The following is a 19,017-nucleotide window of genomic DNA, read 5'->3' on the forward strand; positions in this document are numbered from 1 at the left end:
TTTGGATCATTACATGCTTATGCTCAAAACGGCAAAATCTTCCAAAAACTCTTCCAAAACATATCCGAGCCTCATGGGACCCCGACCAAACATGCCAACACACCCCATAACATAATTCAAACTTGTTCCAACCTTCGAAATGCTCAAAACAACATCAAAACATCAAATCACCCTCGGATTCAAGCCTAAAAATTCTAAAACTTCCGAAATCCGAATTCGATCAAAAAGTCGACCAAACGACGTCCAAATGACCTGAAATTTTGCACACACATCACAAATGACATAACAAAGCTACAACAACTCTCGGAATTCCATTCCGACCCTCGGATCAAAATCTCATCTATCAACCGGAATTCGCCAAAATATTAACTTTTCCAATTCAATCCAAATCCTTCCACGGACTTCCAAAATGCATTCTGATCGCGCTCCTAAGTCATAAATCACCCAACGAAGCTATCCAAATCACAAAATTTCTGATCCGAGCTCATATACAAATAAGTCAACTCTTAGTCAAACCTTTCAAATTCAAAGCTTTCAACTGGTACTGTTCCTTCAAATTCATTCTAATTTTTCCCGAAAACCAAAACCAACGATCTACATTAGTCATAATACGTTACACAGGGCAAGTCATGCCCGGGAACTGGCGATCAAAGTGCAAAAGTTCAAAACTACCGGTCGGGTTGTTACAGTACTGGAATATACGGACCTTAGCTAGGAGTTGTTGCCTTCAGTCCATTGGAGACCCAAGGTAGTCTTGCAGGCGTCCGCAGGCCTTGGCATCCACTTCCTATCTTGTTTCTTTATGTTCTTTTCTATTTCATAGACAAACATGTATTTTCTTTGTTCAGACCCTATTTGTAGTATTCTTAGATAATCCGTGAGATTGTGACACCAGTTATGGGTGGATTATTATTATGGATTCGTATTAGTATTAGCTTAAATGTTAAATTCTGTTCTTCTGCACTTTTAGCTCCGCTGTATACTTACATTAATTTGGTAAATTGTTAAATGTAAAGGTAAAAAGGGTGTATAATCAATAATGTTGGCTTGCCTAGTAGGTTCAATGTTAGGCGCCATTACGGTCCTAACGGTGGCAATTCGGGTCGTGACAAACTGAGACTCTCCCGCCCTTTGACAGCAATTCTTGCAGTTGACGTCGGATCTCCTCATTTTCAAATGGAGATAAGCGAGAAGCCGCTTTGCAGGGTAGACTCCTTGTAATTGAATTTATTTTTTAGATTTAAAAAAAAATTATGTTAGCATTCTTATTTCATTATACAACTTAGTATATTTGACTTTCAATTAATATAAATGTATGATTTTAATCTATACCTATTTACCGGACGAGCTGGTCCAGACTGGATACGAAAAAATAGCTCGTCCGATTAGTGGCGGACTGGGTAGTAGGCTGGCTTACCGGGCTGTTAGCGGGTTGGGAATTTTCGGATTAAATTGGGCCCGTTCGGGTTCGGGTTTAGCGGGTCCGGACCGGACCGAATTTTTTTATTTTAGTGTACTATGTTTTTCTTATTCAATGTAATTGATGCTTAAGTATTTGCAAACTTTTAATTGAGGATATAAGTATTTTAAGGCATAAAATTAAACTTTTAAAGTTTAAAATTTTAAATTTTAAATTTGATTTTAAAAATTTTAAAATTGAAAGTAAGTGGTTACAAAAAATTATTTAATAAGACCAATGTGTAAGGATGAAACTCTGAAGGCTTTCAATCCATATTTTCATTGAATAATAAGTAATACTTCAAATAATTTGCAAGTTCTATTTTGATTTTTTTTTTGTTTTTAAACTTGCAAATTAAAAGTTTACAACAGTTATAAAATATAAGAAAGAGTACATCACATACTTTGCATTATTTTTGTAAGTTCATCCTTGTCAACATGAGGTTCTTAGTTTCCGGCATTGCTTCAATCAGAACCATAAACCATTATATCTCCAATTTCTTGGTCCTCCATTTCATCTACATCTTCATCCCCTTGATTTTGCTGTTTTGATCTTATCAATCTCTGAAGCACACTAGAGCTTCCAACGCATTGCTACCCAATGGATGACGGGTATCTCCTAGTTGATGCCCTGCTTGGCTAAATGCACTCTCTGATGCAACTGTTGAAATTGGCACATTTAGCACGTCTCAAGCCATGGCCGAAAGAACATGAAATTGATTTGAGTTGCTCCTCCACCAACCCTGCGGTAGAAATTCCTTTGTGCGGGGCTCTGGTAATTTTTGCAAGTAGAATTGGAGTTCATCAATATTCCTACTATTGGTTTGTTGACGCTCTCCTAGTGTAGACCAAATCAAATAATCTTTAACACCATCAATATCCTCTAAAGCATCGGATGCAGATGTAAAAACTGAACTTGAAGGAATAGTTGCATCTACAGCAGCAGAAGCATCAACAATGTTATCATAATAATTATATAAAATTTGTAAATATTTGCGTAGATTAGAAATACAAGTTTCAATGTCAGAGGTTTCAGTTGGACCAATATTCATATAAAAATATAAAGCAGTGATTAATTGGCGACAAATGACCATTTTGATAGAAGGGTCTAAAATAGTACCAATTAGGTAAATAGGGGAATAAGATAAAAATATTTTTTAAATTTATCTAGCATAGATTCAACAACAAAACTATATCCTTCTTTCTTCTTGAAATTATAGAGTAAAAGAGAAATTTTAACTATATGTATTAAACCATTTGCAATATTAGGGTAATAAGCTTCGGAAAACTCAAGTGTACCTACATAAAAATTTTGTAAGATTTTTACGACATCTTCAATACATCCCAAGTTTTAGATGTTAACAAATAGTTAGGATTGGTACAATGAGAATTAGCAAATTCAGTTATAGGCATTTTATATTTATAACATCTTAAGAATAAATAAATATAATTCCACGTAGAAACTATTTCTTCAGGCATGAGTCTTGGTTTTAGTCCATATTGTACACATTTATGCTTAAATACATTTAATCTAGCACTTCTATTATTTCCTTAAATTACTCCAATAACACTTCTAACTAAAGTGATCTCATTTCTAAATAATTCAAGGTTACTCTTAACAATTAAATTATAAATATGACATGCACATCTCACATGAAATATTTCAGGAAATGGTGGGTGTAGATGCAATTTTAATAGTGTAATAGCAGAATTGTTGTTAGAAGCATTATCAAAACGCATATACAAAACTCTTTCTGAAAGATTGTAAAATATAGCAACTTCATAGTATTACTTATAATGCACCAATATGACTTTGATCGTCATCATATTTAAAAGCAATAATACGTTTTTGCATATAAAAATTATCATCTATCCAATGGTATGTGACGGTCAAATAATCATTTCTATTAACGGCACGACCAATATCATAAGTAAGAGAAACTTTACAAGAAAGACTAGCGAACAAATAACGGATACATGTCTGATATTGTCCAAAAAGACTAAAGATATCAGCTCTACAAGTACTTATAGGAATATCTTTAAACAAAGGGTTATGAATTATTGTGAATATAAGTAACAAGATATGGTGAAGCAGCAAAACTAAAAGGTAAACAACCTAAAACAATCATTTTAGCTAATTCTTCCCAATTGATAAGTTATACGTCTTTTGTTTTGATGATTTGACAAACTTCATGAGAGAACCAGATAAGGAACCCGATATAATTTGTTTCCTTGCATTCAGAGTAATTATTCAGATGTCTGGTTCAGTTCTCAATAAAAGCAAATAAGGGAACAACAGAGGGAACATATAAGGATCAGTTCCCCTGGTCGTCGTGCAGTCAACTCTACAGTTGTAAAGGTTGCTGCACTGTACCGTCTGGCAGGCTGTTGCACTGTACCATCTGGCAGCAGTACAATAACGCAGTTATAGCTTGCTAAGTCCAAACTAAAGGACACTTTATTGTATCATCCTTGATGACCTCACACACACATGTTATCAACATGAGGCAAGAGATTTTATTTCCTAACACTTGCAAATCTAAATACTATATTCTCTCAAATGCTAGCCACCACTTCTCTTAAGAACAAAGCTGCTGCAACCTCAAGGACCATATCCAAAGATTGAAGATATCTTAGTCCTTAGGTTTATTGAGTTTTTGTTATTTTGTTCTTCATTTGTAATCCTACACTACTTTCAAGAAATGTCTTTGTAGGACAGCTTTAAACCACTGTTTGATTTAGTTTCTTGACTAGAGTTAGTCAAGGTTTGTTATTTTGTAATAGAGTTATTGCAAAGGCCTTACAGTAGAGTTATTGTAAGGGGTGAGGGATTAAGAGTTTAATTCCTAGATTGAAATAGGTTGTAATCTGAAGTTTGCTCGGTTTAGTGGAGTTAAAATCCTACTAGGGTAGGTCGTAGTTTCTAATCCCTTGAGCAAAGAGTTTTTCACGTAAATATCGCGTGTTCCTTATTTACTGCCGATTTACTGTAGGAATAAATAGAGAACCTGGTTCCCTATACTGTTTGGTTTTACAGTCTATTGCTTATTGTGGGAATTGATAGAGAACCTGGTTCTCTTTACAATTTGGTGGACTCTCAGTTTCTATCACCGATCTTTCACTATATCGTATTTACCCGGGTTAAATTTTTGTTGGCCAGCTTCCTCATCAGCACCCCATGCAATAGGGCGGTTATCTACCATGTGCCTAAAAAGTTGACCCATTACCCCTTGCTTACCTTCGGTCTCATGTTTATAAACTTTCTTACACGTTTGACATCTTACATAATTTTTATCTTCTTCTAGTCTCAAAAAAATTCCAACACTTACTTCTTAATCTTCGATTGTTCTTAATAGGGAGGGGATGCCTACATGTAGTACCACGACCTCCATCCCTAATATTTTGTCTAGCAGTACCAAGTGTAGGTGGTGGTGTTTCAAGATTATCAGGTTATTGAATATCATCTAAATTATCATCTACACCATAATCTTCTTCAAATTGCTCATAATCTACATTTAAATTTTTAGGTGAACTTTTAAAATATGTGTAAAGCTACTAGAAGAATATGACCACCTCTTGATCTTTTAAGATTTTTACTCTTACTACTGTCACACCTACTAGTACACGCTTTTTTGGCTGCTCTAAATATATTCATTATGTAAATTAAATTAAAAAAACTAAATTAATAATTCTAAAAAATAAAAAAAAAATATACACTAAAGAAGAGAAATAGATGAAACGAGTGTACAGTGAGTCCAGATGCCGCACTAAATTTGATATCATACTTCAATTGATATTCGATGATATTGATACTACACTTCACTTGAATACTTGATATTTGATAATTATAATTTGTAGTGACAAAAGTAATTATTTGATGAACCTTGAAATAATAAGAAATTGAGAATTTGAGAGCATTAAGCAATATTATCAAGAGAGAATTAGAGTAGTAAGAGAGCAAATTGTGAGAAAAAATAAAGAAGATGGGGGACTTTTATAGTTTTTATAAGGTTAAAATTGTAATTTATCAGTTATTAAGGCTGGGGTGGGGTTGGGGGGAGGGCTATTTTCTCAAGAGGGTAGGCCGAAATGGACAAATATGCAAAAAATGGCCGTTGCCCAACGATCATTTTTGAATTTGACTGTTGGCAACAGTCAAAAAATAAAATAAAATTGTATAAAGGTAACCGAGCTAACCGGGCTCCTGGGCATCGGTTACCAAAAAAGGCTCGCCCCTGTCCGGCTACACACCTAACCCTCCCCAACCCGTCCCACCCCCAGTAGACAGGGCTAACCCAGGCTGAACCAGGTCAAATCAGGTTGTCAGTGAACTGGCCCGGCCTATTTAACAGGTTTAAATCTAATCCGTAAACTAATTGAAGTTAATTATTTAACAAAATTATTAATTTAAGGCAAATAAAAGAAAAAACAATTCTGAGAAAGAAATGCATATTGACCCCTCTAACCTATTGTAATCTTTCAAACTAATTTAATCGATACAGGCATTATTTCAATTCTGGAAACTTGGAGTAGATAAGCTTTCGAGGATCAAGAATTAGTTTTCTGATCCTCCTCGAGCCTATTTTAATCTTTCAAACTGATTTAATCGATACAGACACTATTCTTCATAACTAAACATACTTATGCGATGGCTTTGCTTTATATTGATACTGAGTTTGTGAACGTGCCGAAAGCTGGCTTAGTTATGTCAATAAAGAGAAACATTAAACTAAAAGCCAATACAAATGAGCACCTAAGAAAAAGAAAAGTCATATGCAATAACAAAAACAATCATATGCAAAGATGTAGAACCAACCTTGACTAGATACTAGTCTTATTTTGTATACACACTTAGGACTGACCTTCTATCCTGATGAACAATATTTTACCAATTAGGTAGGGACAATATTCAAACATGCAATGTATGTTGCTTCGACTTCATTCATACACTAGTTAGCTCACCTGATGAAGGCACAAATAGTCTCACACTCAGGAAAATATTTTTGAGTGCACGGAAGAAAGCATCCGAGACCTAAACGAAAACTTTCTAATGTAACATAAGTTCTACCACCATTAATCAAATTTTGCCGCGAGAACTTTTTCTTCTACTCCCTTTTCGGGAACTTAACCTGTGCTCGTGGGATAGTTGTTCATACACTAACAAGGGATGTATGGGATGTATGTATTCTCGAGAAGAGAGGAGACATGGTGGTCCTTCAGGTCCTCCTGATTCCACAAGTGAATCAAAGTTGGATTTACATTGGATCTCACCTCAAAAGTCGTCTAATTGTTGATCCAATTTAATTTTATATGTTGTTATTAATATTTAATTATTTGCATTTTCAAGATTGGTTATTGTTAAACCAATTTAATTTGATGTGTGGTTATTAAAGAACTTCAATATTTATTATTTGAATTATTTCAACCAATCGTGCAGAATATATAGATTAAAAGAAAATAAGTAATAGGAACATATTTCTTTTCGGGGCCATTTCTCGTTCCTTAATCCCCTACATCTGTATCGAATTAAGCTTTTTTCTTGTTTGTTCTGCAAATCATAAGGTAGAATTGTGCTCTAACCATTATTAATTTGCCAAAAGCGAAAAGAGAAACAAAAGCTAAATGTTCTATAAATGATTGGCGAATGCTATGTCGAAACAGAAAGTAATTCAATCGTTATTGATCATGCCCAACTATGCTTTATAAAAAGGACAAGCGGTCGTTGCAAATATAATCTGAGTATTTAGCTCATAGTCGAATCCACAGGGAATTAACCTACCAATTACTTTTGTTAGACTCACTGAATTCTCCGTAATCAACTTCCCAGATATCTTGAATAACACTTGGTGATATTTTTACTAACTATAACTGAGTAAATTTAAGTAAACTAAAAGCTAACTATGACTGAGTTGTAAACAAATAAGAGAAGGATCTAAGGTTGTGATTTCCCCTATTGATGGAATCCCTTCCTGTTATGTTTCGCATAGAATTGCCAAATCGTCTCTATCGATCATGAGCACTCTTACTACCGTAAATCACTCCCAAGTAATTACGACAATTTACTAGACGCACTCTCCCGAGTTACGCTAGCTGGCTTTTATTACAGCTCACTTTAGATCGCACCCAAGGTTTCATTATCCATAATCCCACCTTTAAACCCTCGAGTATTGATTCCTCATATACTTTGGGAGTGGTGTTGTTCAACAACTACCTAAATATGCACTCTCTCCCGAGTAATACATATTAAATAGGCACAGATAATTGAGATCCGATCAATTAACTACAACAAGAACGTAGTTGAATAAATAGAGATTAAACTGGGCAAACTATATGAACACAATAAGAAGTTCATCCTCAACAGGTTCCATCAAAACCCTAAACTAAATAATTAGCTACTCATAATCATGTTCATAATAATAACAGCAAAATTCATCATGAATGATAAATACAAAAGGAAGAAAGGTAGAACTCGATGTCGAATTATCCTTCTTGCCTCTTGTCTCTTCTTGCCTTTAACACAGCTATAAAAAACTTTATAATGTCTTTTTGGGCGAGCTGGACCTCTTATAGGTTAAGTGGAATTACCCCCAAATTTTCAAGTTTACCCCGGAACTTCTGCGCTCCTGATTGACTAGCATGGCCGCACTCGAACCGCGCATATGGCATAGTGTAGTATCTCGTTTTCCTGCTCTAGCGCGGTCGCGCTAAGGCCGCGCTAGAGTGAATCAACTTTTTTTCTCTTCTTTTCTCTCTTCTTTCACACGTACTCAGCTCCGAGAGGCTTCTATTGCTTTAAGTTAGCTCCAAACACTATCCTAAGTCCTCATAAGCACAACTTGCTCCTGGAAAACATGAAATTCACAATTAGAGCCAATTTATCGTCATTTAACCATCCTAGAGCGGTGAAGCATAGTCAAGTTAGGGCATAAATAGTCGCCAAACTACATGAATCCAGCCTATTATCAATACCCCATACTTAAATCACTGCTAGTCCCAGAGCAATCCACATACTCTATAAAGGTTCCTTCACTAAGATTTTCCCTAACGTCTCACACCAAGAACATATCACCAAAGTTGCATCTAATAGTGTAACATCTTTGCCTTAAGAGTCGACTCTCACGTGCCGTGCAATATTCATACTTACTCAAATTACTCTATACAGAGGTCAAGACTTACCTTTCCTTCGTGAATCAAATGCCCTCACATCTCACAAGAGAATAGTATCACAAATAATAATATTAAGAACAATTAGGAACTTAAATAGATAAAATTCGCTCACTCTCAAAAAGAAAATTTATATGCCACACAGATTCACCATAGGCTTGCCCGTAGTGTACTACTCTACTAATCGAGCCCATTTAGTCTAAGATCAATTAGGACTTTATTTGGTTGTAATGTAGGCTAAGGGACGGGTAGGATATATTTGGATATAGTGACTAACCTTCCTAAGCACTTTTAATACAATCACCTTTGCATTCAGAACCATACTTATGTCAGATCAGACATTCCACCATACTTCTATTTATAATACCCTAAACTCCATTAGGTGAAATTGTATCAAGTCATCACTCATCAAGGACTACATTACTTTTTCTTTTCTTTTCTTTTTTAGTGGCTCTTATTCTTTTATTTTTTTCAAAATACTGCACCTTTTTCTTTTTTTCATTGGTTCCACTCAAAAAACAAACCACCACCCCACACTTTAACTTTTGCATATTTCATAACCATTCAAGTGCTCATGGGAGGTAAATGAGTTCAAACAGATGGGCCGTTCAAACAATTGGGTAAGGTTTGTAATGTGGTTGTCAAAGAAACAGGCTTATAGGCTCAACGGGTTAACTACAATGTATCGCATTTAGGTGGGTCTACTTTATATATCTGGCTTAACAAAAAAATGCCTATATCACTTCTAAGACTGAATAAAGCTACTATTTTGCTTTGCAAACACACGGGGCAAGTTCTAGGCATCAAGTGAAGAGCATAGAATACAATACAACTCTCACACACATGGCACATGACTCACTTCAGATTTACTTATCAAGACACTCTCGTTTGAGTACTCAAGTCAGTTACAAACATATAATTTAAGGCACTCTAACAAGAATCAACCGCTGAGACTAAGTGTCACACTCTAGTGTCTACGATGTTCAGGTGTATCAATGCCACGAGCTTCTTTTCCTATTTCAGCTCATCGCCCATAAGTACAAGCTAAAATCTAGAAGAAAAATAAACAAAAACTAACTACACTCGGTTCAAGCAAAACCCTTAAAAAAGAACCGTCCAAAGAAAAACCAAGGGGGAGTTACTACACTACTTAAAACAAAAAAAAATCTTTTTAGTATTTTCTTTAGACTTATTTCCCTCAAGAAAACTGTCTAGAAGATCCGTCATCAGGAAGAGTCCAACATATTTCTATTTTTTTTATATTTTCCCGTCGACGTAGGCCCTCAAAACTCCCGTCGAAAGAGATCCATCATCAGGACAAGTCGACTTACCTAATTTGACTGCTACTCAAAACCACAAAAACAAAGAAAACATAACACAATCAAGAAAAACAAAGAAAACATAAAATAGTCAAGTTCTTACCTATATACACATACAATGAAGTATCCCCCACCCCACACTTAAAAGGAAGACATGTCCTCATGGCATACAAAATAAAGAACAGTGAGGTAAATGAACTTCCCTGATGGATCACTTTTGATCGGAGACCATCTCCGGGTTTAGATTACATGCACGACCCAAAGCTTACAGCCAGCCCAATATTTTCTTCTCTGATTTCACCTGTCGGCCGGCCACCTCATCAACACGTGTACCTAATTCAGCGACCGAGGTACGCAACCCTGTCACCTCTCACTCTAAGGCTGTGAATCGGGTAACCCGACCAACCCCAGATAGTCCTGCAGCCTCTACAATCTGCTCATGGGCCGGTGACTCGGCCCTTACTTCCTCCTGCTCATATTCCCCTTCATCAGATTCATTAGATTCAGCACTATCATCACCACCAACTGCCACAGGCCCCTTCCTAATAGTTACCTTATTAGCTCGGAACTTGGAGTCTCTTGGCACTATCCCATCCATATTCAAATTTTCTGGCACCCGAGCCACCCGGCAAAGCCTAGTGACTAGGGAAGGGAAGAAGAAACTATACCTCTTTATCGGACAGCGTGTGAACGTCTTCTCGTGAATCAGCTTGGCCACGTCAAAGTTGTCACCATTTATAAAGAACTAAATTAGAGCAGCTCGAGGAGCATTCACTTCTGTGGTGTTGGAAAACGGGATCAGGCGGTTGTTGATAACATACAACCGACACTTCCCTTCAAAGGTGAGTGCCGCGGAATGAAACTTCTTCCCATATTTCATCCATACAATTTCCTTGCCGGGTACACAAATGGTTTCAAAGAACCTCTCCCACTGAGTGTATTTTCTACCATACAGTCATAATAGTCGTCATACTCATCCACCGGTGCGGGCAGCTGGTTTATCCTCTGAATAGCCTCAATAGAGGCATCCACAGCCTTCTTGCACACTGTTACTACGCCATTTACATGTTTTTTTACGTTGGTATAGAATTAACGTACAACCATCAAATTCCCCTTGTCCGGATCTTCAAAGAAGATTTGTAGACCCCGCCTGACCAGCTCATTATACAAGTTGGGGCAACCAAGTTGGAGCGGCCATATATCTATGCCCCTCTCCGGTATTGGTTTCTTAGGAGCCTTATTAGCAAAACGATCGTGAGCCTTAGTGGAGACGAACTTGTTACTATCAAAGAGATGAGTAGAAGCTGACCCACGCGCCCTGGAAAATCCAACTTGACCGCTAGATGAAGCACCTGTGGTTCGGCGTTTCCTGGAGAGAGCCATAGTACCTAGAAGAATAATAGCATTAGCACAACACAAAAGGTGTGACTCAACTGCGGTTACTCAGACTTCACCCACACAATTAGTCGCAATTACCATTTACACTCTCTATGTTATTTAAACAAATACCTTGTGGGCATTATATACCGGAACCCCCAATTAAATATGTTGTAACCCCATGACTACCATAATTTCCCTAAATTCACCCACTAAGTTAAGAGATACAACTCCACAAATATCACCACCCACAAGCACTACACATACACTACAAATTACTTCTAAGAAAAGAGAATATAAACTACTATATAATTAAGAAATCAAACAAAAATCTACAAAACTTGAAATAAAACAAAAAGGAAAACCTCACCTATAGTGAGAGAAGATGGTGAGAAGTGAAGAAGAGTAGTGGAGGGTTTGGCTTGAACTTTGGGGAATTGGGGCTGGGATTATTTGGGAATGGAAAAGAGGGGAATTTGGAGAAGAGGGAAATTAAGAGAAGATGGGATTTAGGACTGGGGTTCTTAGGCATTGGGTATTTGGGAATGAGGAAGAGGGGAATAGTTTGGGGGGATGGGGGAATAAACAAACTAAAACAATTACATACAAAATAAGAAAATAAAAAAAAGTTAAGTTAAACAAAGTGGCAGGCGGACGACACTAGCGCGGTCGTAGCGCGACCGTTCTAGTGAAACAGTGTACTTGGCCATATGCACAGTCATTAGCACGTCCATAGCGCAACCGCACTCCTGGGCGAAAGTTCGAGGCAGAATACTTGGCCTTTTGCGCGGCCTATAGCGCAGGCACGCTTCTGGGGCTCAAAACTTTTCCACTTTTTTACCTGTTCGTTCCGTGTCTGATGGACTTATCATTTGCCCAAGCTCACCTGTATTGGTTAGTACTTACCAAAATTAAAATTAATAAATACTAACTATACTAAAGTCAATACGCATTAGGTTGCCTCTCAACCAACGCCTTAGATAATGTCGTGGCACGATAGTTACAATAAGTCAATGGGTTGCCTCCCATGCAGCGCATGATTTAACATCGCGGCACGAAGCAGATGAGCGCATTTAAGGCTCGCTCGACCTCTGAGGTTCAGTGGATGGATCACTGACACTTCCTTGGGTTCATCCATGCCTACATATGGTTTCAATCTTCGCCCATTGACTCTAAATGTATGGGAATCTTTTTCTAAGGCAATCTTTATGGCACCTGAAGGGAGCACTTCGACCACCCAAAATGGTCCAGACTATTGTGACTTGAGTTTACCCGAAAATAGCCTTAATCTTGAGTTATAAAGCAACACCATGTTTCCGGGATTTAAATTTCGCTCAACAATGTTCTTGTTGTGCAACCTCTTCATTCTCTCCTTGTACAACCTCGTGCTCTCAAAAGCAAGAAATTGGAACTCGTCTAGATCATGCAATTCTGTGACTCTATTTATTCCCGCAGCCTCAATGTCCAGATTTATCTGTTTCATTGCCCACTAATCTATATGTTCTAGTTCCACTGGCAAGTGACAGGCCTTCCCGAACACCAACTTGTATGGTGACATACCAATTAGTGTTTTAAAAGCGGTTTTGTAGGCCTAGAGTGCATCATCTAGCTTTTTCGCCAAATCAGTTCTTGTGGCGTTCACAGTCTTGGTCATCACACTCTTAATTTCTCTATTTGACACTTCGACTTGTCCACTGGTTTGAGGATCACATGGGGTTGCCACCTTGTGGCACACATCATACTTTGCTAGCAATTTCTCGAAGGCTCGATTGCAGAAATGAGTTCCTCTGTCACTAATAATAGCTCTTGGGGTCCCGAAATGGGTGAATATATTCTTCTTCAAAAACACCACCACCACCCTTGCATCATTGGTGGGGAGTGCTGCAGCTTTCACCTATTTGGACACATAATCTACAACAACAAGTATGTACTTATTGCCAAAGGAGCTGACGAAGGGGCCCATGAAGTCTATCCCCCATACATCGAACACTTCAACCTTTTGAATTGGGTTCATGGGCATCTCATGGCGACAGAAAATGTTCTCGGTTCGCTGACATTCATCACAACCCTTCACCCATTGATGTGCAACATGTCTGCCATATGCCGATGCATGACATGCCTACAAAACAGAAAATTGTTCTATCTCGGGTAGGGCTGTGCATTTGGATCGGATATTCGAAATCCGATCCGACATACTCTATTTCGGATTTTCGGATTGGATATGGATTATGTTTTATAAAATTTCGGATTTTCGGATTGGATTCGGATTGGCATGATTTTAATCCGATCCGATCCGAAATCCTAAATTATATGGGCCTATATATAAATAGTTAAATACTATACTACCCTAAAATTTTAGGGTTAACTTAACCCGGTTAAGTATACTATACTACCCTAAATACTATTCCTAGGTTATATCGATGCTTCCTCTTTTCCGCCTCTCTTCACTAGTTCACCTTCACTCTTCAGACTTCAGAGTTCATTGTTGCCACAGTCAAGCCAGTGAAGTTCAGAGTTCAGTCGACCAAGCTTCCGCGGTTCCGCCTCTCTTCTTCATCACTCTTTATCTCAGTGACTCAGTCCTCTCGGTCTCGAAGTCTCAAGCCAGTGAAGTAGTGAACTCCAAGTTCTCTCGAAGTCTCAAGCCAGTAAAGTAATCTTCTTCTTCACTATTAGTTATTATTGGTTCATTGTTGCTTTCCCCTCTGTCTTGGAGCTCAAATGTGATGTTTTCCACCTTTTATTTCTCGACAGAAATCAAATAATGTGTGTTTTTGTGTCTTTTTTTTTGTGTGTTAGAGAGATATTACAACATCTTTATTTTGAATTTTCATACTGTTTTTTCAATTTTTATGTGTGTATCGATTTGTCTTTATGTTCTGTTTTTTATCTCTTTCATTTTCTATTCTTCTATTTCTGATTTTATTTTGGTTTTTTTGTTTGTTTTGGTAGATGGAAAATGAGACAGAGACAGTGAATGAACTTCAAATTGTTGAAATAGTTGGTGAAAGTAATGCTTCAACTGATTCAGATTCAACAACCAATAACAGTGAATCTGAACCTGGTTCGAAGAAAAGAAAAATGGTTAAAGAAAGATCAATGGCTTGGCGCTACTTCAACAAGTTCACTGATTCCGAGGGTGTGAAAAAAGCGAGATGCAAGTTTTGTTCAGAAGAATATGTAGCTGATACTAAGCATAGCGGCACAAACAATTTGTTATTGCATATTTCCAAATGTCCGACCAATCCCTACAAGGCAGAAGGTAGCCAGACAACATTAGGTTTTCAGCCGCAAGGTCTAACAGGTGATGTTTCAGTTATCCCTTGGAAATTTGATCAAGAGGCATGTAGGAGGGCTTTAGCTCGTATGATTATTAAAGATGAACTTCCTTTTATTTCTGTTGAAAAAGATGGATTTAGAGACTTTGTTAGAAGTCTTCAACCTTTATTTCATATTCCATCTCGTACTACTATGACTAGGGATTGTCTTGAGATTTACCATGAAGCTAGACTTGCTTTGAAGTCTATTCTTAAAGAATCAAAACAGAGAATATGTATTACTACTGATACATGGACTTCAATTCAAAGAATTAATTATATGTGTGTTACAGCCCATTACATTGACAATAATTGGAAATTACATAAAAGGATATTGAATTTTTGTCCAATTACTAGTCATAAAGGTCAAGATTTAGCTAGTGGTATTGCAAAGTGTTTACTTGAATGGGGAGTGGATAAAGTATTTACTGTGACAGTTGATAATGCGAGTTCTAATGATGTGATGGTTAGAGAGTTATCCAAGCAATTTACTAGATGGAACACTAACTTGATGGAAGGTAAGCATGTTCATGTGAGATGTATGGCTCACATCATCAATCTAGTTGTTCAAGATGGGTTGAGAGATGGGAGTGTGTCTGTTGAACGAATAAGACAAGCTGTTAGGTACATTAGACAATCTCCCGCAAGATGGAAAAAGTTTAAAGAATGTTGTGATCTTGATAGGATAACTTCTAAAAAATCATTGTGCTTGGATGTTCCTACTAGGTGGAACTCCACATATTTGATGTTGAAGGTTGCTACAGTTTATGAGGAAGCCTTTACAAAGTATTGTGATATTGATTATGGTTTGATGTCATGTATTTCTAACTGCATTTGTGAGGATGGACAACCTGCAGGTCCACTTTTAAGTAGTGATTGGGATAGTGTAAGACGTATTGTGAAGTTTCTGGAAATTTTTTATGAACTCACCTTGAAAGTATCAGGTACACTTTATATTACGTCTAATGTGCACTTTCTTGAAATATGTGTTGCTGATTCTTCTTTGAAAGAGTTGATGCAAAATGAAGATGCTTTCTTTGAGAGAAATGACAAAGAATATGAAAGAGAAATTTGACAAGTATTGGGGGGATCCACATAAGATGAACAAAATGATTTTTATCTCATGTGTGCTTGATCCACGCCATAAGTTTAATACTCTTTCATTTGCACTTGGTTCTATGTTTGGAGAAACAGTAGGTTTGAAAATACAAGAGGATGTGAAAACATACATGGATACTTTGTTTAATGTGTATGCAATGAAAAATGGTGGTTCTGGTTCATGTCCATCTTCTCCATGTTCTGGTCCATCTTCTCCATCTTCTTCATCATTGCTCTCAAAATTCATGCTAGATTTAAAGAAGCATAAGAAATGTGGCGGAGTTGATTCTAAATCGGAGTTAGATAAATATTTGGGTGAAGATGTTGAGGTAGACCATGAAAAATTTAACATTCTGGGGTGGTGGAAGTTGAACTCACCTAGATTTCCCACTCTTGCTGAGATGGCACATGATGTGCTAGCCATTCCGATTTCTAGTGTTGCCTCAGAATCAGCCTTTAGCACCGGCGGACGCATACTTGATCCATTTAGGAGTTCATTGACTCCTAGATTGGTTCAAGCTCTTGTGTGTGTCCAAGATTGGCTTCGTAATGAATCAACAACTCCGATTAAAATTGAAGAAGATTTAGATAATCTTGAACAACTTGAAGCTGGTAAGCCTATCTTATTACTTGTGTTTAATATATACTTTATTTGTATGTTTATTTAGATTACTTTTAAACTAATTTCTTGTGTTACTATCTTATTATACAGAATTTATGAATACGGGAAGAGAGCCTTGCATTGTCGACATATAGTGAGTTTCCATTTGTTGTACAAGCTCAGGTATTTCATTATACACTTGCTCTGAAAATGCTCTTTGTATTGATTCATTATACACTTGCTCTCAGGTATTTCATTATACAAGCTCTTTGTATTATACAGGTATTTCTGGACCATGAGCTGTCTTTTTCTTTCTCTGAAAATGCTCTATGTATTGTTTGAAATTGCAGATTTTTAACTTGTCTCACAGTCCTACTGAGAATCTGAGATTGAGAGCTACATTTGGCCTGGTTGCTGGTTTGTGTTGACTGTTGCGGCTTCCCAAAACTTGGAACTTGGAACTCTTTTGTTTTGTGTAATATGTTAAAGAACTGTTGGGACTTTAGTAGTTTGGTTTGTTTTATTTTGCTATGAAAATATGGTTTGAAAGACAATTGATTGTGTTTTGTTTGGGGTCTTCAGTTTGGTTTACTGTCAAGTTGTGTAAATTTCAGATTGTTGTTTTGTTTTGTTAAGTTCGAACATTGTTACCCAGTTGTGTAAATTGAACTCAGTTGCATTATTAATTTTTATGAGTACTCAGTTCAGTCAGTTGTGTACTGTAAATTGAACATTGTTAACAATGTTAAGTACTTAATTTCGAAGTTCAAACAAGTATTTGAAAAGTGATTGCTCCATTTGTATTTGGAAAGTAATTCCCAACATTTGTTTATGTACTTTGAACAAGTTCTGAAAAGTGACAATACGATCCGACAATCCAAAAAATTATCTAATCCAAAGTTTAAAATCCGATCCGATCCAATGTTAATTCGGATCGGATTCGGATTGCCCTTTTCAGAATCTGAAATCCGAAATCCGAATCCGAAATATGCTAAATTCGATCCGATCCAATCCGTGCACAGCCCTAATCTCGGGGACACACCTCCGGATCATATTGTCAACACATATTCTAAACAGATAAGGTCCATCCCAGTAATACATATGGCAGTCACGGTAAAACATTTTCTTTTGCATAGAGGAATGGTCATAGGGAACTATACTGCTTGCCAGGTAATTTGCAAAGCCTGCATACCATGGCACTTCCTCAAGGATTGTGGCGAGTAGCTGCTCATCTGAAAATGTTTCTAGAATATCCTCTGTCTCAACTGAGTATTCAGCTCCTTCAAGTCGCGATAGATGATCAGCTACCTAGTTTTTCGTGCCCTCACGGTTATGAATCTCCAGGTCTAACTCTTGCAGTAGCAGCACCCAACGAATTAGGCGCGATTTGGACTCCTTCTTTTCAATCAAGTACCTGAGAGCAGCATGATCAGTATATACAATTACCTTAGAGCCGATCAGGTATAATCTGAACTTGTCAAATGCGAACACCACGACCAGCATCTCCTTTTCAGTCACAGTGTAGTTCAGTTGAGCTCCACTCAATGTTCTACTGGCGTAGTAAATTGGGTGCATTATCTTGTCTTTTCGTTGTCCTAGCACTGCCCCACTGCCTAGTCACTGGCATCACACATGATTTCGAATGGTTGCTCTTAGTCGGGGGCAACAATGATGGGTGTTGTGACTAGCCTCTTTTTCAACTCCTTGAATGCTACCCTGCAATCATCAGAAAACATGAAAGAGTGATCTTTTTCTAACAACTTACAGAGAGGGTTGGCAATTTTGAGAAGTCTTTGATGAATCTCCGATAGAAACTGACATGCCCGAGGAAGCTCCTGATTGCCTTGACTGATGTGGGGGTGGCAGCTTTGCTATCACATCAACTTTAGCACGATCCACCTCAATTCCCTTGCTTGATACCCAATGTCCCAAGACTATACCCTCTTGTACCATGAAATGGGACTTTTCCCAATTAAGTACAAGGTTTGTCTCGATACATCTTTTTTACACTTGGGTCAGGTTTGTAAGGCACTCATCTAATGAGTTCCCTACCACTGAGAAATAGTTCATGAACACCTATATTATGTCTTCGACCATGTCGGTGAATATGGTCATCATGCACCTTTGGAATGTGGCGGTGCATTGCATAGGCCAAAAGGCATCCTCCGAAAGACATAAATCCCATATGAACATGTGAATAAGGTCTTCTCTCTGTCCTCTATTGCAATGGAGATTTAATTGTACCCTGAATACCCATCCAGAAAATAGAAGTGGGACCTCCCTGCTAGTCTCTCAAGCATCTGATCAATGAAGGGAAGTGGGAAGTGGTCTTTTCGGGTGGCCAGATTTAATTTCCTATAGTCCATACAAATTCTCTAGCCTGTGATGGTTCTTGTAGAGATCGGCTCATTGTTGTCATTTTTTACCACCATCATACCACCCTTCTTAGGAACACATTGCACCGGGCTAACCCAGTTGCTGTCAGAGATAGGGAAAATGATTCCCGCATCCAACCACTTAATAACCTCCTTCTTCACCACTTCCTTCATGTTGGGGTTCAACCTTCTTGGTGCTCCCTAGAAGGTTTGTTCCCCTCTTTTAGCAGAATTTTATGCATACAATATATCGGGCTGATCCTATTAATGTCTGCCATGGTCCACCCAATGGCAGTCTTGCACTCCTT

Source organism: Nicotiana sylvestris, chromosome 6, assembly GCF_000393655.2.
Source record: "Nicotiana sylvestris chromosome 6, ASM39365v2, whole genome shotgun sequence".
NCBI lineage: Eukaryota > Viridiplantae > Streptophyta > Magnoliopsida > Solanales > Solanaceae > Nicotiana > Nicotiana sylvestris.